The sequence below is a fragment of the Phyllostomus discolor genome, chromosome 5 (assembly GCF_004126475.2).
Source record: "Phyllostomus discolor isolate MPI-MPIP mPhyDis1 chromosome 5, mPhyDis1.pri.v3, whole genome shotgun sequence".
NCBI classification, from domain to species: Eukaryota; Metazoa; Chordata; class Mammalia; order Chiroptera; family Phyllostomidae; genus Phyllostomus; species Phyllostomus discolor.
This window is the reverse complement of record NC_040907.2, coordinates 32,558,205-32,578,175: the sequence shown is the minus strand read 5'-3', so window position 1 is coordinate 32,578,175 and position 19,971 is coordinate 32,558,205. Positions and strand designations below refer to the sequence as shown.

The 19,971-nt window shown below is 41.5% G+C and overlaps 1 protein-coding gene and 1 long non-coding RNA gene across 3 annotated transcripts in view; both read left to right on the top strand.

Annotated features, from left to right (window-relative positions):
- The window catches only part of LOC114496696 (cytochrome P450 4A11-like), a 189,255-nt gene that overhangs the window by 116,182 nt on the left and 53,102 nt on the right, over positions 1-19,971 (top strand). The gene's annotated exons all lie outside the window — the stretch shown is intronic.
- Positions 15,048-16,512, top strand: LOC118500604. Its single transcript, XR_004903178.1, has 3 exons — positions 15,048-15,057; positions 15,202-15,278; positions 16,498-16,512. It is a non-coding gene; the product is annotated as an uncharacterized LOC118500604 (long non-coding RNA).

Below are 19,971 nucleotides of genomic sequence, written 5' to 3'. Positions count from 1 at the left end.
GCTCTGATGTAAAGTGAGGGTGAACTCAAATGAGTCCTGGGCTTTACAAAGTTCTGTATTTTGAGGCTTCCATTGCTGGCTAAAATAGGCAGAGGCCACTCAGAAGAGATTCAGAGCATTTTAGACCAGACAGAGCTCCCTGTCTACACACTGAGGGCAGGAACCCCCCATGTGAAGCTTCCCACAGAGGGATGACACCAGGCTCAGGGGGAATCCCTCCAGAAGCTGCAGGTACAGTGTAGCACGTAGAGAGCCACTCACCAGCAGCATGAAGACTGGACACATCAGCACCTCTCTGAGCCTGTTTCCTTGCCTATAAAATGGGGTGATGATCCCTGCCATGTTTCACACTATTGCTGTGAATCCCAAATGAGATCACATCTGTGGAAGTTTTAGAAAACCTGAGCTACACCACAGGTGTTAATGGCCAAACACTTTCTGCTGCCCCTTCCCCACCATTCTGGGTGCTGGGAAAAAAGATACAAGAAGCTGGTCTTGCCCTTGAGGAGCTCCATTCTGGTGGGAGCGACTGTCATGCTTCAGGCAAATACGGGTGGAATGGAATGGGGACTGTGTGCCTGGAGGAGTCAAGGAAACACCTGCTGCTACCATTAGCCTGTTCCCAGGACCCAGCTGTTCAGCCCTGAAAAGGCAGAGGCTAAACCCAGGTCCAGGAAGACCGGCAGGCCTTTAATCTTTGCATCTCTTGGCATAATCCTTCTTTCTGCTCCTCAAGCCCATCTCCCCCAGAGCAGTGAACAGGGAAATGTGGAAGGAGGTCACTAAAGGCAGCTGGCTAAACCCACGGCTGTCTCTGAGTATAAACCCACCTTGGACTCAGGTAAGTCTCTCAAGACCTCACTACACTTTCTAATACCTTCTCACTGTATTCCCAGACCAACACCTGAGGGAGCTGTGCTCTCCTCCAAAGCTTTGATTTGGCTTCATCTCACTAACCTTTTAATCACCATAGGTGAATTTCCACCGGGGAAATTTATCCTGGGCCTCAAAACCTACAAAACTTTTGGATAACATTAATATTGACAAAGAGTCACGGACACAGAGAGAGGTTCAGACAGATGGACAGTTACAAACTGCCAGGAAAACAGAGATATATTTGGTCCATCCTTAGAATTTAACAACAGGAAAGAATGATTGCCTAACCTAGAAAACCATATATATGAGCATCTTCCAAACTGATGTACCAAAAATGCTGATTTCTTGCAAAATGTTAACAAATTTTCTATGAAATAGGATCCCCATGATCTGTTAAACTTGGGAAATTCTGAGTAAAAAGAATTTATTGCAAGATGCCTCTGAGCCTTGAATATTGAATGCCTTCAAGAATCTTCAAAGAGGATGTGGGGTATAATATATGAAGCATTTATCAGGTGTATTTGACTCAGGAACTGCTTATTGAAGACACTTTTATTAACATCTATGGTCAGGTTTCATGAACTAAAATGCTGATATCCCTCTGGCTGGTGTGGCTCATTGGACTGAGCACTGACCTGCAACCTAAAATGCTGGTACCTGTGCAGTTCCTTATGCCCTGGCTTCTAGAGAGCTCAGTGCTTACCATAATGCTTATTTGCAATTGCAGGGAGTATGTGGCTTAGGCTTGAGGTAAAATTATCTCCCCCAATAATATTTCAGGGCCTCTGGACAAGACATAGCTGTTTTCCATAGAAATATCAAACAGCTGTTGCTATAGAGGTGGGAAACTTTCCTTCCACACATGACTGTCCTTAGGCTCTAGACCATTCTCATAGCACAAGCTCCTAAGTCATAGGTCTGGTTATTCCCAATCAACAAAAGCTGTATAACCTTAGGCTGAAGAGGCAGCTTTAACTAGGCTTTTGCAGCCTAAGTCCAGGACCCAAGGATGGGTACTTGGAGGGACTTGCCCCCACCTTCAGGAATTCCTAGGCCGAAGGTACACAGTCCATGTGTTGTCAAAGTTGGGATTGAGGAGGGAAAGCAGGCTGCTGGGGTAGATGGAGATGCAGTGATCTCTGAGGAATCAGAGCTACCTGGTCACTCCTTGGGCCGATGCAAAAGTTTTAGCTTAGCCCTGGCTGGTTTGGCTCAGTGGATTGAGTGTAGGTCTGTGAACCAAAGGGTCGCCAGTTTGATTCCCACTCAGGGCACATGCCTGGGTTGCAAGCCAGGTCCCCAGTGAGGAGCGCTCGAGAGTCAACCATACAATGATGTTTCCCTCTCTTTCTTCCTCCCTTCCCCTCTCTCTAAAAATAAATAAATAAAATCTTAAAAAAAAAAAAGCCTTAGCCCATCTCCCAAATTGCCTGAATTGGTAAGGACCATCAAAGGATAGTAGCCCTTGTGATGGTATTACTAGATTCTGAAACCCTAGTATATTACTGCTGCCAAGGACACCTGGAGAGACCCCAGAATGCAACATGGGCCTCACTATGTTGGAGTGAAAACACTGAGTTTCCTGAGGAGACCCAGAACTGGTAGTCTTGATGCTCAAACCACTTCCAAAACAGAGGAACCCCTGGAGATCTTTCTACATCATCTGGAGACTGAAGGAGGCATCCCTATCCATCTTCTCATCCATTCATTTATTAATTTACTGGGGAAACAGTAAGAATTGTGATTAAGGGAAAAGTATCAGAAGTTAGGGCTGAGTCCAAACCTAAACTCTGCCTCTGACTTAGCTATGTGGGCTTTGGCAAGTTGCTTAACCCCCCTGAGACTCTCTTTCCTCTTTAAAAAAGGCACACAATAATTGTACCCATTTTGTAGTATTATTGGAAGGATTATGTAAAATGCAGAGCACAGTGCTCAATACATAGTTATTATTATACATAAATATTCATCTAGGCCAAGACTTATTGAGAACCATGGATTTAAAAGCCAATCAGTCTGTGTCCTCAAACAACTCCCTGGCTAATAAAGAAGACAGGCAAGGGATCAGACAATAATAATACAGTATGGTTGGTGCCAATGGCTGAGGGAAAAATTCTGGGCTTGAGGAAGCATAAAGGAGAAATTTCAGCCCTAATAAGTGAAAAGAACCTTTCAGACATAAATGATCAGAAAGGCAGAGATAAAGCCATCATTACCTTCAGATGATGTGACTGTCCACATGAAATGAAAAACTCCACAGACAAATTGTTAGAATTATTAGGTGAGTTCACAAGGCAGTTGAATATAAGGTTAAAATACAAAGGTCATTGCATTTCTATACACCAGCAACAAACAATTGCTCTAAAAACACAATATTTTAAAGATGTTATCTATAATAGCATACAAATTATATAGTACTTAGGCATAATTGTACCTAAAGTTGTATAAGATCTACATGCAAATAATTATAACACTTACTGAGAGATACTTCCTCAAGCAAGTGACCAAACTCAATGTCACCAGCACTTCCACAAGAGACATCGTGTTCCCTCAGATGTGACACACTGAGAAGGACATCTCAGTGATATTGTATTCCTGACAAAAATGTTTACACTGAATCTAATGATGAGGAAATGCTCACACAATGATTGCTGGTGGAAGTGTATGTTGGCACAACAATTTGGAACTAAACTGAAGGACACTTTGCAAAACAACCAACCTCTACTTTCAAAAATATCATGAAAGATACAATTCATAAAGGTCAGTGACAGGCTGGAAACTGTTCTAGATGAAAGGAGAAACAAGACACAAGTCACCTAAATACAGTGTGAAATCTTTGATTTGATCCAAATTTGTAAAAAGTCAGCTATGACAGACATTAAGGAACAATTGGAGAATTTTTAATATGGACTGTCTATTACAGCAAACTAGTGTACTAGTGTCCAACTTCCTGAATGTGGTCGTTACATTGAGCTCATAGAGAAGAATGTTGGTGTATTTGGAAATTATATGCAGAAATATTTGGAGGTGAAATTCCATCATTTGAAAGTAAGTCACTCTCAGGTGGTTCAGAATAAAAGAACGTGTTAATACATAACTATGGAGAGCTGAAACACGTGTGGGGAGGGTATGCAAACATTGCTTTGTCACTCTTGTGGATACTGTCTATGACCCTGACTCCAAAGTAGCAGTTGGGAAAAAGCTTTACTGAGAGATATTAGAGACAGTATCTCTCCCATGTTTCTAAATAGAAGTAGTGCTTAATATGGTTAATTGTAGATTTAATGCAATCCCAATCAAAATCCCCAGAGAGCCTTTTAAAAATTACACTGGCCAAGTTTACTGTAAATTGATATGGAAGAAGGAAGGGACCAGAATATCTTAGATAATCTTAAAGAAGAATAGGGAGGATGCACTAGCCCTACTACTTATCAGAATGTATTATGAAATCATGGTAATTAAAACAGTGAGGTGGTACAACCAGCCAATATGAACTAGAATAGGCATTCCCCCCAAAAACTTACCATATAATATGACAAAAATGAAAAACGTGAAACTGGATCCATATCCCCCCTCACACACACATTAGTATATTCAGGGTGGACTGAGAACCAAAATAGATCATATGAAACCTTAAAAACATTTACTATAAAATATAGGTTAATATCTTTATAATTATGACCTGGAAATAACTTCCTGAACAAATTTACAAAAAGAGCCAACAATAACAGAAAAAGAGAGACTGACACTGGACAGATAGATGACTAGATCTAGAACTATCTCTCTGTCTGTCACCTATCTATTCATTATACATGATTATATTATAAAGGATTGACTCAGAGTTGGTGGAAAACAGCAACGAGATAGGTGGGTGCAGAGTCCACTTCCCCCTGTGCATGGGTGAAACACCTAGCTGATCTTCTGTGGAACAGAGTGAACAGCCAACAGTATCCCAGCATATATGCAGATTGGAGACCAAAAGTGGTAGAGAACATTGAAAAATTAGATAGTAAGGAGAGTGCTTCAGGACAATAAAGTCCCTGGGACCAGCACAGGGACCAGGGTGGCTGCAGCCCCCAAGCCCAGGGCCTGCTGGGTCTGTGGCAGGTTTCTTGGGAAAGAGCCAAGTCAACAGCTCCCTCCCCTGGCAAACAAGGTTTGAGCAGCACCAGAAGGGACTTGGATGCTTGAAGTCACAAGAGGCGAATAAGGACAAAGTGGTAAACACACAGGGGTGGTGTGCACCCACTCAGACTGTGAATGCTGGCTGGGAAGAGTTGTGCAGTGACAGACCTAGACCCAGATAGTCTCTAGGCTGGTTGGAGAATTGTGGTGTGTTAGAGGCCAGGTGCTTGTTTGGAGCAGCAGGCTAGAAATGGAGGAATTTTTCAAAAAGAAAAAGAGAAAAAAGAGGCACTCAGCTGCTGTTTGAGGAATTCTCCTATAGCAGCCACCCCTGCCTCCTGTGCCGCTACCGCCACCTACAGCTGCGCTTCCACTGTGGTTGTGGAGGCCACGTTCTCACACCCCAAGCCCCAGGGATGGTGCACACCTGAACCCACTGCCCAGCAGCTGCCCAAACTGCCCAGCAGCAGAGGCCTAGCACCCATGCCCAAAGCCCTGGGATGATTCACTCCTGACTCCGCCACCCAGAAGTACCTCCCACCCATCCCATGTGCCCAGGGGTAAGCAGCAGAGGAGGCCTATGCCCACTGTGGTGCCCCTGCTCTACAGGGCCTACTGGCTCTCTAAGGAAGGCCAAGACATACCTGTAGAGGAGAGCTGCAGGGCTCAGGGAGTCAGCAATTCCCAGAAAGACTTAACTCAGTGGCTATGGAGGGGGCGGTGGGGGGCAAGGGGGTGTGGGTCTCAAATACTTTGAAGGGATTCTGAGAGTCCCTAGTATCTAGGACAGCAAAGAGGGAGAAGGTTGTATGTGAATTGCTCCTAACTGAAGCACTGCAAGGGCAGCCCAACTGGTGGACTGAGAGCATAGGCTGGGCACAGAAGGGCACTGTGGGCCTGTAGCAGCAAACTGAGGAACTGGGCAGGAGGCTGACAACTTTGAAGGATGCTGCCACTCAGAAAGGGAGAAAAGAGAAACCAATACATCCCTCTGCCTGCTGCAGCCAGGAAGACCAGCAAAACTGGCTTGGCCAGTTGGAAGCCAGCAGGAGGCACTTTATTTATTTATTTACTTATTTAACTCCTTCTTCTTTCTTTCCTCCTTTATTTATTCCATCTTTCTTCCTCTCTCTTTTCTTTCTTATTTCTTCTTCCTTCATTCCTTTTTCTTTTTTATTTAATTCCCACAAGTGAGACAATAAAACCTGGAGCTGTGAAAGGACAAGAGTTAGACCCAAAGAAGGGTCATCCCAACAACTGAGACAGTGAGACAGCTTTCACTTTGCTACTCCAGAGAAGTTGCAAGTTATTGTATATTTGCATTGTTATTTTTTCATTATTCTTACATCTTTTATTTTATTAGTATTTTTGTTTATCTCTTCTTTCTATTTAGTCTTTCTCACTTGGTTTGTTAAATTGCATTGTTTGACTGGTTTCCCTTGTTAGCTCTTTCATAGCGTATTTTTAGTTTTCTGACTTTCACTTCACTTGTGTCCCAATAGCACACTATTCTAGGTCCTGCACTTCCTATTCTTGTTATTCAGATCATATAGATTCTGTCATATGATTGTTGCTTCATTACTATTGCAAATAATTGCTGTTCCATACAATTGTAAATACTACACAGCACCCCTCCAGGATCTTAGCTCACTTTATGGTTTCCAGAACTTTATTACTGTTGGGGTTAACTCTATTCTCTTGCACACTACACCTATCTTCTATCATTTACTCTCACCTTACCTCCTAGTCTGACCTTACACAAGCTCACTGCATTCTAGATACAACTCACAATTTCTCCCCCCACAACAAGAGTCTTATCTGTTCCTTACTCTTTCTAAGAAGTGGCTAGTTGGGTGAAATATCCCAGTCACACTATACATATCGAAGGATCTATTATCTCTTCTCTATGGGTTGGTTCTTTAAATACATAGAATATATTTCCACTGCCTTAAAACATTTTGCCTTCCCCCTCCAACTGATCACAAAAAAAGAGTAGGTTGAAGCTGTGAACACCAGGATACCTGCTGGAAGAGGAAACAAACCAACAAAGAAACCACCAACAGATAACAATGAAAGAAAGTGAAGGAGGAACTGGAAGATACACTAAACTCAACTCAGGAATGATCTGGAAACACAACTAAATGATGGAGAAATTCCCCAGAACAAACAACTGAAGAAGAGCAAGAGAGAAGCCTCAAAACCTTGCACACACAGAAACCAGCTTCAACACAACGTGTCCACACCTCCACAACAGAATACAAGAATTGGTGGATGGAGTGACCCTCAGTTCACCAGCTGGAGGGAAGGGCCCACCAAAGAAAGACCCAACAAGAATCAAAACCCAAAGATATACAGAGAGCCAACATAAACAATAGCCCAAGACCAGCAAGCTCAGGAGATCAAGCATGCTGCACCACTGAATCTCACAGGTATTCTACCAAAAAAGTTCACACCATAAACCCAGGGAGTCAGAACACACCAATTTAAGAAGATGAGGCTAAGAAGATGAGTCTCACAAACAATGCGAAGACAAAGAAACAATCTCCAAATGAAAGGAAAGGCAGAAGCCTCAGAAAGAATGCTAAATGAAATAAAGGAAACTCAACTATCAGATATTGAGTTCAAAGGAATGGTTATCAGGAAGCTCAATGAGCTCACAGAGAATTAGCAAAAACTACAGGGGAACTACAATGCAGTCACTGAAAACTATATCAACATGAAAAAGGAAATACAAACTATCAACAAGGGCCTAGAGGAAATGAAGTATGTAATTTCTGAACTGAAGAACACAGTAGAAGGAATGAAAAGCAGGCTTGATAAAGCAGAGGATTGGATTAGTGAGCTGGAGTACAGGGTAGAAAAAAAAACACCCAGAAAGAGCAAGAAAAGGAAAAGGAACTCAGAAAAAATGAGGAGGGGTTAAGGGAAATCCAGGACAATATGAAACATAATAATATCCATATAATAGGGATACCAGAAGGAGGAGAAGAAGAGAAAGGGATAGAAAACCTGTTTTAAAAAGTAATGATGAAATACTTCCCTAACTTGATGAGTGAAAAACTCACACAAATCCAGAAAACAAAGATAGTCCCAATCAAGATGAACCAAAAGAAGCCCACTTCAAGACACATCATAATTAAATTGGCAAAATTCCAAGACAAAGAGAGAATCTTAAAGGCAGTAAGGCACAAACAGGAAGTAACATACAAGGGACCCTAATAAGACCAGCAGCTGACCTCTCCATGAAAACACTCCAAGCCAGAAGGTAATGGCAAGAAATATGTGAAGTCATGAAAACCAAAAGCCTGCAACTGAGACTGCACTTTCCAGCAAGGCTCTCAATTAAAATGGAAGGCCAAATAAGGAGCTTCCCAGAAAAAAGAAGCCTCAAAGAATATGCCTCCTCCAAACCAGCTCTGCAAGAAATGCTACAGGCTATGCTTGAAGGACAGGAAGAAAACAGTGACAGAGAGAGGAACACAGGTACAAAATATTGGCAATGAATAAATATGTATTATCAATAATAACCTTAAATGAAATGGATTAAATACCCTAATCAAAAGGCATAGAATAGCTGAATGGATAAGAAATCATGACCCACATATATGCTGCCTACAAGAGATCCAATTCAGAACAAAGGACATACATAGACTGAAGTGAAGGGCTGTAAACAAATATTCCAAGCAAACAAACAGGGAAAAAAAGGCCAGGGTAGCAATACTCATATCACAGAAAATAGACTTCAAAAAAAGAACCATAAAAAGAAACCCAGAAGGTCACTTCATAATACTCAAGGGCAGAATTCATCAAGAAGACATAAATATTGTAAATATATATGCACCCAACATAGGAGTACCCAAATACATAAAGAAAATCTTGCAGGACTTCAAGAAAGATACTGACAGCAACACAATTATAGTAGGGGATGTTAACACCCCATTGTCAAAAATGGACAGATCCTCCAAACAAAATGTCAATAGAGACATTGTGGCATTGAACAATGCCCTAGATCAAATGGACTTAACTGATATATATATACATCCTTTCATCCCAAGGAAGCAAAATAAACATTCTTTTCAAATGCACATGGAACATTTTCAAAGATAGACCACATGATAGGACACAAAACAAGCTTCAACAAGTTCAAGAAAATTGAAATCATATCAAGAATTTTCTCCAGCCAAAAGGGACTGAAACTAGAAACCAACCTCAAGGAAAAAAAAAAAAAAAAAAACCCAAACACTCCAACTCATACAGATTGAATACCCTGCTATTAAACAATGAATGGGTCAAGAATGAGATTAGGGAAGAAATCAAAGAGTTTCTGGAAACAAATGAAAATGAACTCACAATAATGATAAACTTATGAGACACAGCGAAGGCAGTCCTGAAAGGGAAGTTCATAGCAATACAGGCCTACGTAAAAAAGATAGAAACATTTCAAATAAACAGCCTAACCCTACACCTACAAGAATTTTTGGAACAACAAAGACACCCCAGAGTAAGTAAAAGGAAGAAAATATGAGACTGAATGGGAATGGGAGTAGGGGGGAGAAAACTGTACTTGAACAATGATTAAAATAAAAAAAAAAAGTTAGTGATGATCTGAACTTGAAAAAAAAAGGAAGAAAATAACAAAGATCAGAGCAGAATTAAATGACATACAGTCTAAAAGCACAACTCTAAGGATTAATCAGCCCAGGAGTTGGTTCTTTGAGAAGATAAAAAAACAGACAAGCCTTTAGGCAGACTCATTAAAAAGAAAAGAAAGAGGACCCAAATAAATACAATCAGAAATGAAAGAAGAGAGATTACCAGTGATACCAAATAAACATGAAGGATTGTAAGAAGTTACTATGAAGAATTATATGCCAAGAATTTGAAAACCTAGGTGAAATGAACTAATTTCTACAAAAATATAATCTTCCAAAACTAGATGAAGAAGAAGCAGAAAGCCTCAACAGACCAGTAACAGCTGATGAAATTGAAATAGTAATCAAAAAGCTTCTGACACACAAAAGCCTTGAACAGGATTGCTTCACAGGAGAATTTTACAAAGCATTTAAGGAAGAGCTAATCCACATCCTTCACAGTTTATTCCAAAAAATGGAAGAAGATGGAAAACTACCAAACTCATGTTATGAAACCAGCATCATCCTAATTGCAAAACCAGATAAAGATATGACAATGAAAGAAAACTTCAGGCCAATATCACTTATGAACATAGACACTAAAATCCCAAACAAAATATTAGCAAACCACAACCAGAAATATGTTAAAAAGGTCATACACCATGATCAAGTGGGATTCATCCCAGGGATGCAAGGATGGTACAATATTCCCAAAACAATAACGTAATCTATCGCACAAACAAAATGAAAGACAAAAATCACATGATCAAATCAATAGATGCAGAAAAAGCATTTGATAAGGTACAGCACCCATTTATGTTAAAAACTCTTAGCAAAGTGAGAATATAGGGAGTTTTCCTCAACCTAATAAAAGCCATATCTGAGAGATCTAAAGCCAACATCAAACTCAATGGGCAAAACTTAGAGCTTTCCCACTAAGAACAGGAACAAGATAAGGGTGCCTGCTTTCACCACTCTTATTGAACATAGTATTGAAAGTCCTAGCAAGAGCAATCAGACAACAAAGAGAAATAAAAGGCATCCAAATTGGAAAGGAGGAAGCACAACTGTCATTGTTTGCAGATGGCATGATGTGTACATAGAAAATCCTATAGACGCCACCAAAAACCGACTTGACCTAATAAGTGAATTTGGCAAAACAGTGGGATACAAAGTCAATATTAATAAATCAAAGGCATTTTTGTACACCAACAATAAAATATCAGAAACAGAAACAAGAAAAAAATCCCATTTGATATAGCAACAAAAAAAATAAAGTACCTAAGAATAAACCTAACTGAGGAGGTAAAAGACCTGTACTCAGAAAACTTAACAACACTGAAGAAAGCAATTAAGGAAGACACAAACAAATGGAGGCATGTACCATGTTCATGGACTGGAAGAATTAACATTATCAAGATGGCCATACTACCCATAGTGATTTATAGATTCAATCCAATCCCCATTAAAGTACCAATGACATATTTCACAGATACAGAACAAACATTTCAGAAATTTATATGGAACCATAAACAACCCTAAGTAGCTGAAGCAATTTTGAGAAAGAAGAGCAAAGTAGGGGGATCACAATACCTGACATCAAAGTATATCCCAAGGCCACTCTAATCAAAACAGTCTGGTACTGGCATAAGAACAGACACATAGACCAATGGAACAGAACAGAGAGCCCAGAAATAAACCCAAGTCTGGATGGTCAATTAATATTTGACAAAGGGGGAAGAAGCATAAAATGGAGTAAAAATAGCCTCTTCAACAAATGGTGTTGGGAGATCTGGACACATACATACAGAAAAATGATACTCGATCACCAACTTTCACCATACACAAAGACAAATTCAAAGTGGATAAAAGACTTAAGTATAAATTGTGACACCATGAAAGTCCTAGACAAAAAACAACAGGAATATTTCAGACATTCAATGCAGCAACATCATCATTGATATGTCCCTTAAAGCAAGGGACATAAAGGAAAGAATAAACAAATGGGACCTCATCAAATTAAAAAGCTTCTGCATGGCTAAAGAAAACAGCATTAAAATGAAAATAGAACCAACCATATGGGAAGATATGTTTGCCAATGACACCTTGTACAAAGGTTTGATCTCCAAAATATATAAAGAACTTACATGACCTCACTGCAGGAGGACAAGCAACCTAATTAAAAACTGGGCAAAAGACTTGAATGGATACTTCTCCAAGGAGGACATACAGAGAACCCAGAGACATGAAAAGTTGCTCAGCATCACTAGCCATCAGAGAGATGCGAATTAAAACCACAATGAGATACCACTTCACACAGGTCAGAATAGTGACCATAAACAAATCAACAAACAAATGTTGGGGAGGAAGCAGAGAAAAGGGATTCCTACTGCACTCTTGGTGGGAATGCAGACTGGTACAGTCACTGTGGAAAACAGTATGGAATTTCTTCAGAGAACTAAAAATGGAACTGCCTTTTGACCCAGCAATTCCACTGCTGGGATTATATCCTAAGAACCCTGAAACACCAGTCCAAAAGAACCTATGCACCCCAATGTTCATAGCAGCACAATTTGCAATAGCCAAGGGGTGGAAGCAACCTAAGTGCCCATCAGTAAATGAGTGGATCAAAAACCATGGTACATTTACACAATGGAATGCTATGTAGCAAAGAGAAAAAGGAGCTCCTACCCTATGCAACAGCATGGATGGAACTGGAGAGTATTATGCTAAGTGAACTATGCCAGGCAGTGAGAGATAAATACCGTATGATCTCACCTTTAACTGGAACATAATCAACAAAAGAAAAAAATAAACACAATATAACCAGAGATGTTGAAATTAAGAACAATCTAACAATAGCCAGAGAGGAGGGGGAAGAGGGGAAGGGTTTTCAGGAACTACTATAAAGGACACATGGACAAAACCAAAGGAAAGTGTGGAAGCAAGGGAGGGAGGTGGGTTACACTGGGATGGGAGAGTTGTGGGGGTAAAATGCAGACAACTATAACTGAACAATAATAAAATGATTTTTTAAAAAGAAAAAAATAAGTTGGACTACATTAAAATACTTCTGTTCATAAGACATTTTAAAGAAATATAAGCAATAATTTACATACTGGGGGAATAATCATAACAGATAACTAACAAAGGATTTAAACCAAAAATCTACACAATGCTTCAAGTACTTAGAGAAAGAAAAACACTTAAAGAGGAGCAAAAGTCATGATTAGGCTTTTCACAGAAAAAAAAAACATACCTTCAATTCACATTCTCTCAAACTCATTAGTAATCAGGTCGACAAAACTGAACAATACCATGTTATCCTAATGACCCCTATTCAGTTTACAAAGAGTAAAAATTCTAATAGCAAATATTAAAAAAGGCAAGTCAATCATTCTAGTATACATTATTGGTGGGACTGTAAATAGGCACAAATATTTTGAAAAACAATTTATTATTATCTTGTAAAGTTGAATTTTCATATACTCCACAACCAAGAAATTACTCCTTGAGAATGTACATATGTGTGTGTTAGTGTGTATCCAAGGAGACATGCATCAAGAGACAACTACCACAATATTTTTAGCAATATTTTAATTCTTTATAATCTGAAAACAACTCCAGTTCCCACTGACAGGAAAATGGATAAATGACTTGTGATTTATTTGCACAAAAGTATATCTTAGGCATGCCAGCAAAAGTGAGTTTACTATACCCATATTACAGTTTGGATGAAACATGGAAACATTTATATTGAAAGAAAAAAATGTTTCAGAAGATTGCATACAGCATGACACTTTTTATAAATTTCAAAAAAACTTGAAACATGGTATGTGTGTGTTGAAAATCAAAGAAATAATAAGTACAAATTTTACAATGGTGGTACTAAAGATAAAAAAAGGAAATTGATACTTAAATATAATTTTTACTGATATACTTCTTGGGTTGGGTTGTAAGTGTGTGTGTGTGAGAGAGAGAGAGGGAGAGATAGGAAGAGGGAAGGAGAGAGAGAGGGAAAGAGGTTGTGCAAGGACTAATGAAGACATTGTAATGAGTCAAGATTGCAGATAAACCAATTTTGGGCAACTGGTATTAATTATGAGGAGGAGGTGGAGGAATAAGAAAAGACACCTAAGCAACATGGGAGAGATCAGGGAAGGCTTTCCAGAATCAAGTACACCTAAGCTGAGCATTGAAGAGCACCCAGGATTTACCCAGGTAAAAGAGGCATATAAGGGCTTTTCAGAAAAAAAGTGAACATTCAAAGTCAAAAGACCAGAAAGTTTGGGCATACAGTTGCTAAGGATAACTGTTGAGCAGAAAGGGAACTGGGTCACTATGAGAAAAAACACTAAAGAAATATGCAGATCCTGAGCCACATGCAACAGCTCAATCATAGGGGTGGGGTAGGGAAAAGAACCTGACTAGGTCAGGTTCTTCCAGTTCTCATTCTGTCTAGCCAGTGAGACTCCATCAAAACCACTACTCCACCCTCCAATCCCGACTTCAGGTTACAAGACTCTGGGGGCAATTCTGTCTGCATTGTCCCATCTATTTGAATATCCCCCATATTTCATGTAATATGTGTAACAGCTTCGTGACAAATGCAAAGAACTGTATACATGCAAGTTAATATAATAATGACTCAGTCCTTCGAATCTTCAGAAGGAAATGTTGAACTCCAGATGAGGACTGCAGAACATCACTCTAAAATTCTACTTCTGTGAGACGTGAGGGTTGCAGAGACAATTAGACAGGTGGGAGTATATGCAATTACTTTCCTCTGGGGTCTAGGCAAATGAGGAAGATCAGCAACTCCACTGCAATGAGTCAGATGATCTGTGTCAAAGGAGCTGCCAGGTAGATAGCAGAGAGCAGCTGATGACTAGATCTGAGATCTTGCCATGGCTGGAGGCCACCTCATAATTCACCTGTGGTCTGAATCCCGATTCTGCCACATCCAAGCTCTATGATCATAGGCAATGTGCTCAGTCTCTCTGGAGCTCAGGTGCCTCATCTGAATAATGGGAACATGAGTGCCCTCCTTTGAGGGGTGTTGTGAGGGTTCAGTGAGTTAATGCACAATCCCAAAGGTCCCTTGGATGGCACCTGATAAATGTGAGTGTTATCTTGAGTTGCTCCAAAAAGTAAGCCTTTAATTCTGTCTTGCTTCTCAGCCCTGGGACATTGTTATCTACTCTTAATGTGTTCACATGTGCTTTGCCATGAATACCCTCCTCTACTGCAAGAATCATTCCACTCTGATTGACACTCATTGTGGCTCCCAAGCTTTTGGGGCACTCACCGGCCCCCTGCTGCCACGTGTATAATCAGTCTTCTCACTTCTCCCTGCCCTACAAGAATCAAAATCTCCCTTTCTTGTCTTGGTCTTCCCCACAATCAGAAGGTGTGCCCCAACCCAGAGGTAGGATGGCTGTGGGAGGGAGGATGGGCTGACTTCTCCAGGCCAACACCTCCTCCTGTTTTCAGGCCCAGGAGTCTTGTTCCCTCATGGATTGGAAGGAGGGGCTTGACCCTACCTGTCCTTACCATGGTCTTCTCGCTGCAGCTATTTGACCCTTCCCGTTTTGCACCAGGTTCTGATCTACTCAGCCATGCTTTCCTGCCCTTCTCAGGAGGATCAGGGTGAGACGTTCTGTACCTGTGAGGGGCCAGGAGCATCTGTGGATGCATACTCCTATGTCTGTGACTTCCTACTTTTATATGTGTGTCTGCAGTTATGCCCTTGTATGTCAGTGTTAGGAAGGAGGCATTTGTCTATATGTACAAATGAAAGCTGGCATTTCATGCACAACACAGACAATTTAACCACTGATTTCCTCTCAAGTGCAGCTGAGTGTCCTTACTTTTATGACATTTGTCAATGTTGGGCTATGTAGACAGTGGGACTATGGTATATAAATCCCACTTCAAATAAAGAAGTTGCCAACTGGAAAAGTTGTCATGGTTATAGGAATAATAATATGCAGTCAAACTTTTGGTGGGATAGGCTGCAAAAGCAGAGAGGCACACATTGTTCAGAAACTGTGCAATCAGTGACCTTCCATTTTCCCACCAGCATGACAGTGCCAGTGGTTCTTCTAAACATCAGTTACTCTGGTGTTTTCCTCACTTCAGGAATACAACTTCTGAAAGCTAAAATTTTTCATGAAAATTAAACATTGGATTCCTTTTTTTAATTATCAATATTATTCAAAGGTGTGCAGTTTCTTTCCTCTTCCCACAGCACAGGCCAGGCCACACATGTTCTACTTTACTGATCTGCCACTCATTGTATCTGTGATATTTGCATGTGTTTGGAACTCCAGCAACCTTCCTGTTCTTATTATTCAGCTCCTATTCATTAATGGTGCACACCAAGGTGTTTCACCTTGAGCTGGACAATTACATCCCAGAAGGGCTGCTTTGGAAAATCTGCAAAAGTTACAGAAATCCTCCTGTGAAACAGTAATTCTGAAACCTTTGTACTTGGTGAACAGAAACAAGCTTTTTCTGAATCCATAAGTCTGAATTCCTCAAATGGTGAGTCAACTTTCACAGAATAAGCTTTAAGCAAATTGTTCTTCCACAGGTTGATTGGTTCTAGCCTTTGGTTTCTCCCAGGACTCAGTCCTTCTTCATACACACATGGCTGCAAGTCATGTGGCTGCCACTAGAAGGCAGGAGAGCACTAGGCAGCTCAATTCCTATGTCAGAGCTCACAGTTACTCCTATTATTTTTTCAATTTTAATTTTCTTTTACAATTCAATTAACTTCATTCAAGGATAAATCTATTTCTTAAGACTGTTTCTATGAACCAAGTTTTGTGCCAAGGGATGAGAAAGACACCATCCCTGCCTCCAGGTGTTCACAGTCAAGAAACAAATTCTTCTACTGAAGACAAACTTCATTCATTCATTGTCTTTCACTCACTCATTGACTCATGGAGTGGACTGTGGAATCCTCCTGCAGCTCAAGAAGCTCCTCTGTTCCTTGTTGGGAAAACAGCAAGCTCTGGGAACCTCTTCCTGCCATCATGTCTCCCTATTACAAACTACTATTCCCTGCCTATCTTAGTCATTCCTGTTTCCCATCTGCCTACGTGCCATTCTAGTTGATCTCTTCCCTGTGGTCCTTTGCCCCTTTTTTATTTTTTTTCACTTTGTCTTCTTGTTTTCCCCTGTAATGGTTTCATTTAGATGCTGTAGTAATTTACTATAGCCTCAGGGATGAAAAACACCACAAATTTCTTCTCTTAGGATTTGGGAGTCATAAGTCTGAAATGGGTTTCATAGGGCCACAACCAAGGTATTGGCAGGGCCATGCTACCTCCAGGGCTCTAGGAGAGAATCCCCTTGTCTTTCTAACATCTAGAGATGCCTTATTACATCCCTTAGCTCATAGAGCCATTCTCTCTATAAAAATCTGGCAGCACCTTCAAATGTCTCTCTGCTTCTGTCTTCACATTACCTTGTCTCTTAGAAGGACAGTTGTGATTACATGGCCAACTCAGGTAAAACAAGACATAGTCACACCTTGCAGGGATTAGACCATGGACATCTTGGGAGCCATCATTCATCCTAATTGGTCCCTATGTGACTGATATGGATCCTTCTTTGAGTCTCCCTTCTGTCTGTTTACTGTCTACCCATTCGGTGACATGGTGAACACTCTGGCTAATGTTTCCACACCCCAACCTTAGGTGGGCAGTGAGGTCTAGGTCTTATCAGGGCTTTTCAGGAGTTAGCAGGTTCCCATGGCCAATCTTCCAGGGCTGTGGCCTTCTTTGATGAGGGGAAGCATCACTAGCAGGAAGGATGTGTCCATCAGTGGTCCACCTGCAGAGCAACATAGGAACACCCTGATGTCCCAGGTCTAGAATTCTCCTCTCTTGCCCTCCTGCAGTGTCAGGTGCCCACTGGAGCTCACTAATTGCCTTAGGCCTTGAACCCTAGAGGTATATGTAGGCACTAGGCTGCTGCTACAAAGTTATTGGGAAAGAAATTCAGACTCATCAGGTGGGCCCAGCTCAGGTTCCCTCTAAACACCTTCTTTGCAACTCACACCTCACCCTGCCTCAAGGCCAGATTCAAGCACATCCTTTCCAGAAAACTCCCCTCTAAGGCCATTCTTCCTCCTTCCTCAGCCAAAACTCATACACCCAGAGCACAAGGTGACAGTGGCATCTCCTGGTTTCTCTATTGCATGGACCTATACCTGGAGCACCAGCATCTTTGTCCACAGGAGGTCTGTCAGATCCTTGGGGGCAGGGACCCCTTCCAGTGGTGAGTGAGGCTGCAGGTAGTCCAGGCTGTCCTGCTCAGCTCTGGGGAAAGACTGTTCCCATGTTGTCTGGTGCCATCACTGATGACACAGTGCCATCCTGGAAACAGGTGAGTACAGCAACCACTGTTCTGTTACCTACAACATAACAGGATGCACTCCTGAGCCCATTGTCCCACAACAGAGCATTTTCAGATGTTAGTAACATAGAGAAGGTCATGAACAGATGGCTGATTTCCTGTGTGTTGACTCTGACAGTAGAACCTGACCACCCTTCTTTCCTCCTGGACAGAGCAGGGAATGCAGGCAGTCAAAGAGTTGGAAACTGAGGATGAACAGAGTTGCAAAGCCAAAGGAGCTGATCCCTTCCAACCTGCCTTGGGTGGTCATGTGCAGCCTCCGGACCCCTCTGGAGAAGAAAAGGCTTTTTTACAAACTCCATCACTCAAAAACTTTCAATTATTCTGTCTTCTGGTTCACGTTGAACTCATTACCACAACACCACTGATGGTGACCTTTCTTTGCAGCAGTCTCTCTTGAAACCTCCTACAACTCTGCCCTCACATCCCTGTCTCCCTGCCTTTTCCCCTCTCATCAGTACCTAGGTTAGACACCCAGCTGCAGTACAGAAAATGCAGTGTTGGTGGGAGGAAATTTAGATTCATTTGAGGGAGACACACATAATTTAAGGGTCTACAATATGGTGGATGAAGTCTCCATTACTTGTTTGTATGGGTTGGATGTTGGAAGCCTTCTAGGATGTCCACCTAATTTTTAAGGTGCTGTCAGGGTGGGAATAGGAGGGGATGGAGCCAATTTTCTGCCTTGAGAGTTTTTAGAAAGATTAAGTCACATAACTAAAAAGCTAGAGAAAAGTAAAGAATGAATGACCCCAGGTTGCAGGCAGAGAAATCAGAGGAGGTGGGGCATAAGTTGGCTTTCTGAGGAGAGGCTAAAGTCAGGTGAAGAGAGAAAGACCTGGACATTCTAGGTTGGGTAACAATGTGAACAGAGCCTGGAGGCAGGGAGTTAAAATTTTCATTTTATTTTTACTTCATTCCATCTAGAACTTGAAGAAACTTAACTAATATGTATTCAATGAAACAGTAAGCCACACATGAAAAATGCGGGCTGAGGGGGGAAAGCAAGGGGCTATGGATTAAGGTATTCCCAGTAGTTATTGCTATTTCTCACACTTGCACACTTCACAGATCCCTTGTCCTGCCTGTCCTGGGGGGAAGACACACCCAGCAGGAGAAGGTACCTGAGCCCTACATCCCTGGATTACTGACTGAGAGGAAGAAGAAACAGAAGGATCCCGTCATCTAGCATAAGGACAGGGAGGGTGACCACTCACCACTGCACTGGAAGAAAAAGTCATGTACATTTGGGGCCTTCAAATCTGCAGAACGAGAGAAGATCAATTTAAGCAGGGACTGTGAGATTCCCAGAGCAGACTTATTGGTTAACAGGATGTAAATATCAGCTGCCCAGACTTAGGGTGCAGACCAAGACTTAGGGTGCAGTCCAGGACTCCTCCCCTCATGGTGCCAAGAAACCTTTTCTTTTGGTAGGTCTAGCCCTCTCCTGAGAATGCTCACCTCTTTGGATGTCCATGGCTTTGGCATAGTCAGGCTCATAGATGCTCAGGAAGCAAAGAAACTCTCCAAACCACAGTGGGTGGGTGTAGGGTCATGGGCCCAGGACAACACCTTGTCCATACTCCCTGTCTGCTGGATCTGTAATAATGAAGAAGGCCAGGCCACTCAGGAACCCAGCATTACCAGTCATGCCCTGAGTCTCTCAGTCTGCACAGGAAAGCCCTGAGAACATCAGTCTCTACTCTTACACCCCATTGCCAGCCTGTCACCCAGTCCTATCCATCTCCAATTCAGTCATCTCTCCAGCTTTGGTTTCAGTGTCCTAAGTCTAAATAACTTTTCTATTGCACTTCAGTTGACTCAACAACCCCAAATAGGCCAACCTGTAGCCCTCTGGTGTCTGCCACCAACCCTCTATCTACACTGCCAGAAGAAAGAAATTTCTTTTCAGCAT